Here is a 13126-nt window from a genome sequence, read left to right on the forward strand (position 1 = left end):
CTCCCCGAGTCTGGCGGGGCCGGAGAGTTCGGCACCCATTGGAGTACGGTCGGTGGAGCTGCAGGATTTGCTCAAGAGGGCGTCTATCTTAGAAGATCACCGCACATTAATGGGTAGGGTGATTGAGAGGATCTCGTCCGCCGAAAGCGGGTTGTATGAGGCCGTCGTAAGTTTGCTGACGGGGTTTGAGGTACGCAAAAAATGACATACCTTTTGACAGTTTTGCACATGAAGTGCGCCCTGTATAGATAGTAGCCCCTGAGACTTGGTATGCTGTCGAAAGCGACAGCATGCCGAGGATCATAATCTCAGTTATAGATTGTCACCTTTCCTATGCAGGTGGCGGAACGTCCGGTGGCCAGCCGGACTGATGCATTTGCCGAGCTGAAGAGGCAACTCGACATGGCGGATGCGGACATCTCGCTGGTCAATAAACGACTTGATGAGTCACAAGGTATGTGGTTGCTCTGCGGTCGCCTAGTAAGGGAGCTGACACCCATTCCTTACAATTTGTATGCTTGATGCAGATAGTGCTGCTGCTGTGGAAGGCCTTCGAGCATAACTTGCTCAGGCCAAGGAGCAAGCCAGAAAAAGCGAGGCGGCTGCCTCGAAGGCAGCGGAAGAGCTAAAAGCCGAGAAGGCTGCTCACTGCCGAAGCAGGGGGAGATGGCCGGAATGGCCGCGAAATTAAAAGTTGCTACCAACCACCAGGAGGTTCTTGAAAGAGAACGCCGAGCGGAGCAAGAGGACCTGAAGAAGGCCGACGCCGAAGCCAAGGATGCCCGTAGTGCGATGCGGGCTATGAAGGAGGAACTGCGTCAGGTCGGAGACATAGTGGCTAGAAAGCCCTTTATGCTGCGTAGGAAGTTCACGGATCCGAAGTATGCTCAGCTGGGCCGATTGTACGGTGCGGAGGATCCTTATTTGGACTTGGCGGCGAGTGCGGCGGACGCAGTCGTGCACTTTCGAAGCTAGAAGGATCACGAAATGGAAGAGCTTTTCTGGTCTCAATTCCATAGTCCGGAGCATCCACTTCCGTTGAGTGATCGGCTGGTTGAGTGGGCTGAGCTGAATAGATTATCCGGACTTGCCATGACGGATGTGGTCGCTCATCTGTGGCCGAAAAGGCCCAAGCCGAAGAGTTATTTTGGCTTGTTGCAGCAATTCCTTGGGGCGGTGCCGCGTATTGGGGCGATGAAGCAGTCGGCATGCATAGAAGGTGCATGGATGGCTCTCGCCCGTGGTAAGACATACTGGGCGGAGATGGATGCCACTGCTATTGCATCCCGGGGTTCGGACAAAAGCCGATTCCCCACCGAGCACTATTTTGAGGAAGTCCTGCAGGGCGCTCGTTTAATAGAGTCGCAGTGCTCGAAAGATGTTATGTTTGAATGACATGTATGATTTCTGAGATCATGTTTATAATGCAATAGCTTTTTGTACTTGTGTGATCAAGTATTGAACTATCTCCTGTGCGGCCGTATATGTATGTATAATCTGAAAGATGGCAGTCTTTGGCTTCAGCCCCCACGCACATGGTGCGGGGGTGTTTGCAAAAAGAAAAGCGCTTTTTCACACTTAATCCAACGTCTTGGTCCTTTTAGGGAGGTGATAGCGTAGCAAACTAGGCAACCGGACTATAATGCTTTATCACTTTCACTTAGCCATAGGAGCTCGAATGTGGGGCTACTATATAGCCCCTGGTGGCACCGCTCTTCCCCGAACTCGGGGCACGTATGTGCCTGACCGAGAAGCGGTCCTTCGTCAAAGCGAAGGAATTCTAAACATTCCAATGGTCTATCGAGTGGTTGACCAGTCTCTCGCTATATCATGACAGTCAGTTTTCGGCTTTCTCTACTGAGGTGCTCGCCCGGCCGAACCGGGGCACAATCACAGTAGTTCTCCTGGTGCCGCGATAGCCGATGATGCGGAATGTAAGGCAGCAAAACACACGAGCCGGGCAAACCCAACATTTGACCAAAGACATGATTCGGAGCTGATGCATATAAGGCCTAACTCGAGACGCCGAACACTCCCTGAGGTGTTCGGTCTTTATGATACCGGGCAGAACAATGCCCTAAGCCCCTTGTGTCCAGGTACAGGCGGGAACTTCTGACGCGGCCGATGCCAAAACGCCAGCCTCCTCCTCGGCTATGGTGGGAAACCGGGGGATGTGTATCAACAAGAGACAGTAAGAAAGGTTTACGCACGGTCTTAATCCGAAAAGAATCCTTGCAACGGGTCCCTACTGCACGTCTGCGCCTGTGTCTCCGTTGTGCTGTATCCTGGACGGGTGTAGCACGTGCTTCATCTGTAAAAGAGAAGGACTTAGTTTCCAAGAAATATCGTGCAAAAGTTGTATTAAAATATAATAAAATGAAGAAAGTTGAGCTTTATTGGCTCTCATCATTTATACACGCGGTCCCTTATAAAGGGGATATGCGGTTGGGAAGCTGCTTGTTTAGTTACGCCGGACTCGCCTAACCATGTTCGAGGTCTGAATGACATGTTTTTAGGGGCTTTGACCCGCAAGGTCGGATTAGTGTGTGGCTGTCGAGGCAGTCTCACGTTCTCCGTGGTCGAGGAACACTCGGAGTTACTTTTTAATGAAATTATGCCACGTTGACCGGGCATTTTTAAGCGTAAAAAATGCGTAATGTGGTATTGCATTAGGGCTGGCGAAAGCTGTGCGCCCCAGTAGTGCTTAAGGGCTACTGTTTGAATGGGGCGATGGAGAGTGAGCTTTTCGCGACGGAGGTTGTCGGATGAACCGAACACAACCTCTGGTGGTACAGAGCCTGTATAATTGGCTTAAAGGCCTGGCGTCACTCCTTTGAAGGAAGTGCTGCTATGGCGAATTTTGGTAGGGTCTATCCCCATTCTGCGAGCGGTGTCCTGGTATGGCAGGTGCCGCGCTGTGTTTTCGTGTTATCACATGAAGTGAGTTCACTGTTTTGACTTCTAGTGGGAAAGTCTTCTGTTTTCCGGAGTGCTGCTTTTGGGGTTCGTCACTTTCGCTTGGTGTGTCGAGCCCCTTGTGTTCGGCGTTAAGTCGGCCGGACTGCTTGAAGACCCAACAATCTCTGTGGGTATGGTTTGCAGGCTTCCCGGAGGTACCATGTATTTGACATAGCCTATCCAGAATCTTGTTTAGGTTGGATAGCTTGTCACTGTTGTCCTTGAGGGGCAGTGTTTTTTTGTTCGGCCGAGAGCTTTTGAATCCGGCGTTGACCGCCGTACTATGTGGGCCATTTTCCTTATTCCGGCGCTGATCTTTTCTGCGTCGTGATTTCCCATTTCCATCCCTGATTTCAGATGTACTCGGGTCGCTGGTGCTGCATCTAGCCAGCCAGCTGTCTTCCCCTGCGCAAAAGCGGGTCATGAGGCTTGTTAGTGCGGCCATTGTTCTTGGTTTTTCCTGGCCGAGGTGTCTGGCGAGCCATTCGTCTCGGACGTTGTGTTTAAAGGCTGCTAAGGCTTCGGCGTCCGGATAGTCTACTATTTGGTTCTTTTTAGTGAGGAACCTGTTCCAGAATTTGCGTGTTGACTCTCCGGGCTGTTGAGTTATGTGACTTAAATCGTCTGCATCCGGAGGCCGGACATAAGTCCCCTGAAAATTTGCTCGAAATGCATCCTTAAGCTCTTCCTAACTTCCAATGGTATTTTCTAGGAGGCTTTTAAGCCAATGCCGAGCTGGCCCTTTGAGCTTGAGGGGTAGGTATTTTATGGCATGGAGATCGTCTCCTCTGGCCATATGTATGTGTAGGATGTAATCCTCAATCCAGACTCCGGGGTCTGTTGTTCCATCATATGCCTTTATGTTTACGGGTTTGAATCCCGCTGGAAATCCATGATCCAGTACCTCGTCGGTGAAACATAGTGGGTGTGCGGCGCCCCTGTATTTGGGTGTGCCGTTGTCTTCAAATGCTCGGCGGGTTATGTTGCTTCCTGGAGTCTTCTTTTTTGGCCCATAGATAGATCTGACTGGGTCATCCTTTTTCCGAGGATCTTTATGCTGATCGTGTGCCGGCTTGTGTGCGGCGCCCCTTGTTGCTCTTGGCCTGTCATCTGGTCGTCTATCCGGCCAGGCGGCTTCTTTCTTTTTTGACTGCGGGGGCTCTAAGGCCTCCTCGTCAAATTCGGGCAACAACTTGCGCTTCGGGTAGCTCTTTATCTGGTGACTAGCGCCATGTTTATCTGCGGTGTTGAGTACTTTGCTCCATCTCATTCTGAGTGCGTCCTCCGCTGTTTTGAGCTTCCGCTTTTGCTTCTTCAAACTTCTTGCAGTGGCGACGAGCCTTTTATGAAGGTTCGTATGCTCTGGTGATGTGAGATCGTCTTCGCCGGGGATGGGTTGCTTGTCCAGTTCATCATGTCCGGCTTGCTGCTTGGTGACATGTGCGTTGTCCACTGCTTCGCCCTGCTCTAGGGCTGGGTCCGTATGGGTGCCGTTTTTATCGAGGCCGGTCTTCGGGCGGTGCTTGCGTCGCCGTTTTGGTTGTTTGTTGGGGGAGTTGTCCTTCGCCACGTCCCGTTTTTCCTCATTATCTCTTCCTTTTGGTGTATCCACCATGTATACATCGTGAATTGGGGTGGCTTTCCCGTGCCCGGTAGGCACTGGTTTTTGGTCGTCTCCGGCATTGTCGTCCATACCGTCGATGTCTTCGGAGTCATAGTTTAGCATGTCGGTTAGATCGTCGATAGTGGCTACTAATTGGGTGGTGGGTGGGCTTTGAATTTCTTCGTCGTCCGCATCCCAACTGTCCTGGCCGCAGTCCGGCCAGGGCTCTCCTGATAACGAGAGATACTTTAGCGAACTCAAGATGTCGCCGAAAGGTGAGCGTTGAAAGATGTCCGTTGCGGTGAACTCCATGATCGGCGCCCAATCGAATTCGATCGGAGGGGGCGCGGGAGGTTTGGAGTCCGGCGAGGAGTCCGGCACCTCGGAGTCACGAGCTTTATGAGGGACAAGGTCAGTGTTCGGCCCTATCGCCGTAGAGGTTGCAGCCTCCGAGGCGGTGTCTAGCCATCCGTCCCCGATCTGCGCAGCCGGCTCTAAATTGAAGATTGGAGCGGGTTCAAGTGCGGACTCCAGGGTATTGTCCGGCTGCAGAGCTAAATCATGCTCGCCGTGACAGTGCGGCACGCTCGGCTGTGGCTCGAATCCGTCGAGGATCAAGTCCCCGCGGATGTCTGCCGTGAAGTTCAAACTTCCAAATCTGACCTGACGGCCAGGGGCGTAGCTTTCGATCTGCTCCAGATGGCCAAGCGAATTGGCCCGCAGTGCGAAGCCACCGAATACGAAGATCTGTCCGGGGAGGAAGGTCTCACCCTGGACCGCGTCGTTGATGGTGATCGAAGAAGCCATCGAGCCTATCGGTGACGACACAGAGGAACTCTCAATGAAAGCACCAATGTCGGTGTCAAAACCGGCGGATCTCGGGTAGGGGGTCCTGAACTGTGCGTCTAGGTGGATGGTAACAGGAGACAAGGGACACGATGTTTTACCCAGGTTCGGGCCCTCTTGATGGAGGTAAAACCCTACGTCCTTCTTGATTAATATTGATGATGTGTGTTACAAGAGTAGATCTACCACGAGATCAAGGAGGCTAAACCCTAGAAGCTAGCCTATGGTATGATTGTTGTTCGTCCTATGGACTAAAGCCATCCGGTTTATATAGACACCGGAGAGGGCTAGGGTTACACAGAGTCGGTTACAATGGTAGGAGATCTACATATCTGTATCGCCAAGCTTGCCTTCCATGCCAAGGAAAGTCCCATCCGGACACGGGACGAAGTCTTCAATCTTGTATCTTCATAGTCTTGGAGTCTAGCCGATCACGATAGTTCGGCTATCCGGACACCCCCTAGTCCGGAACTCCCTCAATGGCCATGTGCATGACACAAAGTAGTATAGCATTTATATTATATATGTTACAGTATCTATGTTACTGCTTCTTTGCCACACATCATCATATTTGCTATTCTTAATTGCATGATACCGACTATGATACCCCCACTATGGCCACCCTAAGGTTGGTCGTAATGGGAGTATCAAGCGGTATCATATGCATGCCAACTAGACTTTTTGGACGATGTGGCACACAGTTAAATGAGGAAAGAGAGGGTGTGGGCCGGGTATCATATCATGATATACTGTATCACATATTAGATGTTGTACTACTTTGTGTCATGCACGGCAATTAATAAGGCAACCTAAGATACTAAGACTAGCCACAATGGGTAGTAACATAGAGTAGTAACATGCCCATGTTACTACTCTATGTTACTACTTCTATAGTGGGGAGTAACATATGTGTGGTAACATGCAACACTTCATTTATTAAGCTATATACTCATCTTGCCTTGATATGTGTGATGTTACTCATACTATTAGTAACTAGCTACGTTACCACATGCCTCTCTTTCTTCATTTATTGCTTGCCACTTCATCTATTTTATCTAGATAAGTGTGATGTTACTACCTATGTTACTCCCACTGTGGGTAGCCTAACTTATGATACTATGCGCGCATTACAGAGGTAGCTAGCTAGTATCGATCATATACTAGTATCACGCATGACACATAGTAGCATAGCATTTATTATGACACGATTTCATGATATGATACTTAACCCTCCTTTCTTCATTTAATTCTATGACAACTCATCAAAATTGACTAGTTGGCATGATACTAGCTATGATATCCCATTACAACCAGCCTAGCACAGAAGGTGTACAGATCATTTGTGCGTCGCTTTGCGAGTTTTCATCCGTTTGTTCGAGAAGCGGGGAGAAGTTTCAAACATTTCGGCCGCGAGGTGCGGCCATTGTTGTAGGCCAAGTTGGTATTTTAATTATAGGAAATTCAAATGGAGTCTGGACGCCATCAAAATCGATGTCTGCCCGTGGCGTTCTATCACGACCCCGTGGAAAGAAATGGTAAAGTTTGGCACAAGTTTTGACGATCGCTCCTTCCAAACCAGAGCATCTCACATGAAGGATCATGGTTTCCCAAAGGAGACGTATCAATTCAAACTCCTGTGGCCGGTGACTTCATCGTTTGGCCTCATAAATATTTCCACGGTACGCAATCACCATTATACCATGAGTTTTATTTTCTAGCGCATTTCGGGTATCGTTAGCTATATGTAAGACATTTTTTTGAGTTTAACGTGCATTTTGTGCATAAAAATAAAATTACAACCAGAACTGCATGTGCTGTCGAAAGGGATGAGGATCGCTGTTTCATCTGGGAGCATCCAACAGTGCAGATGTACGATCCATGGGGTTTGGATTCTGGCCAATCAGAAATCATGACCCAGATCGTGGGCGGGGTTTTGTCGGCACACGGCTTTCATCAACGAACCGTGTGCTATTCACAAACTAGATTGCATACATGTTTTTGTTCACACATACTGTAGTGAGATCAATTGAGTGTGCTACCTCTATGATATAATAATAATAATAATAATAATAATAATAATAATAATAATAATAATAATAATAACAAAAAATGGTTCATATTCATTGTCTGAGCTGACAGCATATCAAGGTCAACATATTAACGGTTCTTACATCAACAGAAAACCGGGCATAACTCACAAATTCAGTACATGCGACAGTTCTAAATTGAACGAATTAAGTTGCAGGGTAGGCATAAAGACTAGTCTTATGGCTTAATTCCCATGTACATGGGGGAACTGGGATCATTAAGTTGACCCCTAATGAACTTGGGTTTTCTGATGATTTTAGGCTTCTCTGTTACAGGGTTGTGTGATCCCTTGGCTGGAAACTCATCAAATTCATCGTACTCGTCCTCATCGGCAACATCATCGACACCCAGTACCCTCCTCTTCCCATGCATCACTACATGGCAGTTCTTATGCAAAGGGTCTTCCACAAAGAAAATCTGTGTAGCATCGGTGGAAAGGATGAACGGGTCCGCATGATATGCCATAGTTGTCCTGTTAACACAGGTCTTCCTGTAATCATCAACCTTTACTTGACCAAGAGGATCCATGAGCACCTGAATAATGCCACCTTAACTTTCACATAGTCAAGCTCCCAAATCTCTTTGATGGTTCCATAGTATACCCTTTTATCAGCTTCATCTACAGTCATGCATTCTATTCAAACAGAGATGTTCTGATATGAGGTCTTCTTATCACATTCATCAGTGTAGAACGTGTATCCGTTTATGTCATTTGCTTGGTACGTCAACACCGTAGGTGATGGATTTTGTGCCAACCACATAGCAATGTCGTTGATGGATCCTTGTGCCAAATGCTTCTTCAGCCATTCGGCATAGTTCTTAGTGTGCTCCTTCATCTCCACATTTGATGAAGGCACCATTGGTAAGAAGCTTTGGCATATCTCTGCCAAGTGTTCTTCAGCGTAAGCGGTGAGAACTGGGCTGTTAAGCAGTACCGTCAAATGGGCTTTCTCTGCCAATTCTCCGGGTGCAGCCATTTGCATGCCAGCAAGGACCGGCTTACCTTTCAGCCTTCCCTCGTGGCGAGAGAGGGGCAAACATATATGTCATTATTTCATGTATTCGGTGCAAAACTCAACCACCTCCTCTATGGTATAACCTTGTAGGATGCTTGCCTCTGGATGGTTTCAGTTCCGACAAAAGCGCTTCAGTATTCCCATGAACTGCTCAAAGGGATACATGTTGCAAAGAAACACAGGACCACAATACTTTATCTCGTCGGCAAGGTGCACAGTGAGATGGACCACACCATCAAAGAATGAAGGTGGGGAAACATCTCTAGGTTGCACAATATTCTTGCAATATCATCTTGCATATGATCCAGCTCTTCAGGATCTACAACTTTCTGTGATAGTTGGTTGAAGAAATCACAGAGCTCAATGAGTGTGTTCCTTATATATTTGTCCAACAGATTCCTGGTGGCCACTAGGAGGATTTGCGTCAACATTACATGGAAATCATGTGACTTTATGTGTCCCAACTTCATTTTACCTGAGCTCACATCCACAAGACTTCTGATGTTTGCGGAGTTGGAAGAGGGTGTCTTAACTGACAACAAATAGGTGAAGAACTGTGTTGCTTCTTTTGTACTAAAATTGTAACTTTGGCGAGCTTTGATGAATTTGTCATCATCTTTTGCTTCACTCTTTCCTTTTGATTGATCAGCAAGCATATCGAGCCGTGAACCCTCACCGTCCATTCTTTTACCTTTAATCTTGAGCAGAGTACCAAGGATGCTTTCACATACGTTCTTCTCTACATGCATGACATCGATGTAGTGACGTACACGCAGAATCTCCTAGTAAGGTAATTTCCAGAACACCGATTTCTTCTTAAACACTTGACCCTTGGGTGTTTTTTTCACCGTCGAAGCGTGATTCTTGCCAAGCACAACATTAATTTGTTTAGCCATGTTGTGGACCACCTCCCCATCATAGGGTCTTGGGCCCACTTCTACCTCTGTCGTACCATCAAATTTAGCTTTCATCTTTCGGTATGGGTGGTTTTTCCGTAAGAACCTATGATGACGCAAATACACGGTTTTGCATGAGTTGGGAAGTCTTCTGCTAGCTGTACTATCCATGCATGTGACACACACTACGTCTCCCATTGTTTTCTGCCCCGATGTGTTGCCTAATGCCGGCATATCTTGAAGCGTGTGCACCAGCATCGCATTAGATCGAAAATCTCCTTTTTGTAAGCATCATAACATTTTACAGCAGGTGCATCTATCCACACTGTCAGCAGTTCTTCTACTAGTAGCTGAAAGTAAATGTCGATGTCATTTCCAGGTTGCTTCGGGCCTTGGATAGTCATTGACATCATAATGTATTTTTTTCTTCATACACAACCAAGGAGCTAGGTTATATATGCATAGAAGCACCGGCCATGTGCTATGATTGGTGCTCATATCGCCAAAAGGATTCATCCCGTCAGTACACTCCCCGAGCATTATACTTCTAGGATCCTTGGCAAAGTCTTCAAACTTGTTGTCGATTAATTCCCGCTGAGCCCCATCTTTCGGGTGCCTCATATACTTATCCACAATTCACCCATCATGATGCCACCGCAACCTCTTTGCCTCTGTAGGGTTTGCAAACAATCGCCTCAACCTTGGAATTAAAGGCAAGTACCAAACAACCTTGAACGGGGTTCCTGTCTTGATCTCGTCATCCAATTTGTACTTTTCCTTTGCTCTCCTGCGCTTGTATCGTGCATGCTTGCATTCGGGACAAGCACGCAAATCTTTGTACTCACCACGGTACAATATACAATCATTCACACAAGCGTGTATCTTCTCTATTTCAAGTTCCAATGGGCAAACAATTTTCTTCACTTCATTCGTGCTTCTGGGGAGCACATTATCTTCCAGAAGAATTTCTTTGAAAAGACCTAACATCTCTGTGAAGCCCTGGTTTGATAGACCATTTGCTGCTTTAAATCTGAGAAGTGCCAGGGTGGCACTCAACCTGGAATATTTGTTTTTGCAACCTAGATACGATTCTTTCTTGGAGTCCGCATCAATGGTTGTCAGATCCTTGTACCCAATCATATCCTTGCCTGGGCCCTCAAAATCTGCAATCATAGCAGCAAAATCTGGCATATCAAGATCGTCGTCATCTGCGTCGGCGTCTTGGTTTTCCAGTGGGCATTTCGGCTTTTCGGTGTTCCATTGGTAGCTTGACGCCTCTGCCCTGATGTTAGATTCACATCCATGTGACACTGATCAGGGTTTGGCATCTCGTAGCCCTGGGTATCTTCATCCATGACCTCCTCTTCACCGTGTCTGGTCCAACGTGTATATCCATCCATGAATCCCCGAGAGACTAAGTGCCACTGGACATATGCAACTACACATGACTCTATATTGGCACAATCAACACATGGACACAGGATGTAATCCGCATCGCCAATTCTCCTCTTTGTACTTTCAGCCAAATTCATGAACTCTATCACGCCACTGATAAAATCTGTGGTTTTCTGATCCTTCATCCATTCAGATCGTTCCATCTGCACCACACGAATGATAATTAAAAACAAAACAACAACATTAGTACACGGATTAATTGCTTCCCAATGATGCGTGTATAAATCATAAGGCTTTATTTTCATAATTACTGAGGGCGCTCCATATTGTTATCCAGACTTGCAATGACAAAAATTAATGGTCAGTCAATTACACGTCGAGTACTAGTACAACACTACCCTTAGGAATTGGATACCTTAATTAAGCCACTCACGGAAAGAATACCTTAATTAAGTAGTCGCGCGGCAACCTCCACCCAGCAGACAGACTTAGTGCGGCTGCCGCCTGAATTTCGACCTCCACTATCCCGCCATTGACCGCGATGGATGTGCTCAAATCACGTCGCCGCCCTCCTCGACGACTGAGCTCCTCCTATCTCCCGCCGCAGACCGAGTATTGACCTCCTATGGCACCGCCACCGCCCAGCGACCGAGGATTGATATCTTATCCGGTATCCCTTGCCTAGGCCGCCGCCGCCATCTCTAGATGCGTACCGGCTGTTTTTTTACGGATATCCGTAGAGTGGCTATTTACACGGTATCACTGTAACTCAATTATATGTACAGGGTAGTACATCACATATGGTTATGTAATGGCAACCGTGTCTCACCTACGTTGTCTTCTCACACGGTTTGGTGTGCAAATCGTGTGTGAGATTGTAATACCTGACACAAACGACATGTATAAACAGTGTGCCGTATACTCCAACATATAGTGCCATAAGTAGTTCCCGACCGTCAGCTTATCCCCATAGTTTCCCCATTTCCCCCAAATCCCTACATAGCCTCCAAATTCCCTCGCGTGGAGCTGACATTGGGGGATTGCGGGCGAGTGGTGCTGATGGTTTCGATGTGGCTGCTCCTGCTCGTATCGCCGCCACAACGACGGTCGCCGCCGAGCACTTGCCTAAGGTCATCAGAAGGCAGGTGTACTACAGATCTGAATCGTCGTGTCAGGTTCCAATCTATCCCGATCTTTTTTAGCATCTCCAAAGTAGATCCTTGCTGAATCCATCCTGAATTGACCCCCCCCCAGGAAAGCAACCTACTGCCAGATCCTGAGCATGACTCCAGACTCCCGCAACATGAGTTCGACTTTGAGTTTTGCGCCAACGAGAAGTACCAAAAGCTGAGTTGTGTGCATGGACACACTCCCACTCGACGTGTATGCACTGAGGGATTCGACATTGGAAGGAGGTTTCTCAGTTGCCCCTTAGAGGTTAGTGTTAAGTTCATCATTTACTTGAGTTAATGCCACCACTCATCCTGAATACTATTTAACATTGGCAGGGATATGAGGCTTGTGCCTTTGTTAAATGGCTAGATGAAGATTGGCATGGTAGGGCTTGGAGTGTTATGAACAAGCTCGCAGAAGATAATGTTAAGCTAAAGAAGAAACTGGCTGATCTGGAATGTAAAATCAGTATAATGAAGCAAGAAAGAATCAATCACAGGTAACAGATGAAAGCAAGAGACAAGAAGGAACTAGCATGTGTAGTTGTGGTTGTCGCATTAGCCATGTTCTATGCGTTGTTTGCAATGATGATTAGGGGTTTTGTTTGACAGTATTGCTAAAGCACATCTAGATGTGCTCTAAGTAATGCACATCTAGGTCCTATGCCATTGATGTTACGCGAAGATTCGTGCAGATATTTTTCTTTGTCTTTTTTCTTTTTGTCACACCCTAGCTAGTCATGCATTAGAGTGTTGCATCATGTTTACTCTTTCATCAGAAACTTGAAATGGGGATTTGTGAAACCCTCAGAATCATTTTTGAAAATGACCCAAATAAAAATTTCTCCAAAAGGGTCCAAGAAAATGCTCATGTTGCTCTCTGAAAATATTGGACAGAGATAAAAATCAAACCAATATTTTTAAGAGCTCATAGGTATTTATTTTGGGCATTTGGAATTAATGCATAAATATTTGCATTGGAAATATATTAGTTATATATATTAATATATGTCCAAAAATTATGCCACCTGTTGGGGAGCTCTGGAATAATATATCTAGCTCCTGCAAAAATTGGCATAAGATAATAAAATGATTTAATATTTTATTTAAATCAAAACAAATGTCAGAAATTAGAAAACAGAAATAAATAAA

The sequence above is a fragment of the Triticum dicoccoides genome, chromosome 1B, assembly GCF_002162155.2.
Source record: "Triticum dicoccoides isolate Atlit2015 ecotype Zavitan chromosome 1B, WEW_v2.0, whole genome shotgun sequence".
Lineage (NCBI taxonomy): Eukaryota > Viridiplantae > Streptophyta > Magnoliopsida > Poales > Poaceae > Triticum > Triticum dicoccoides.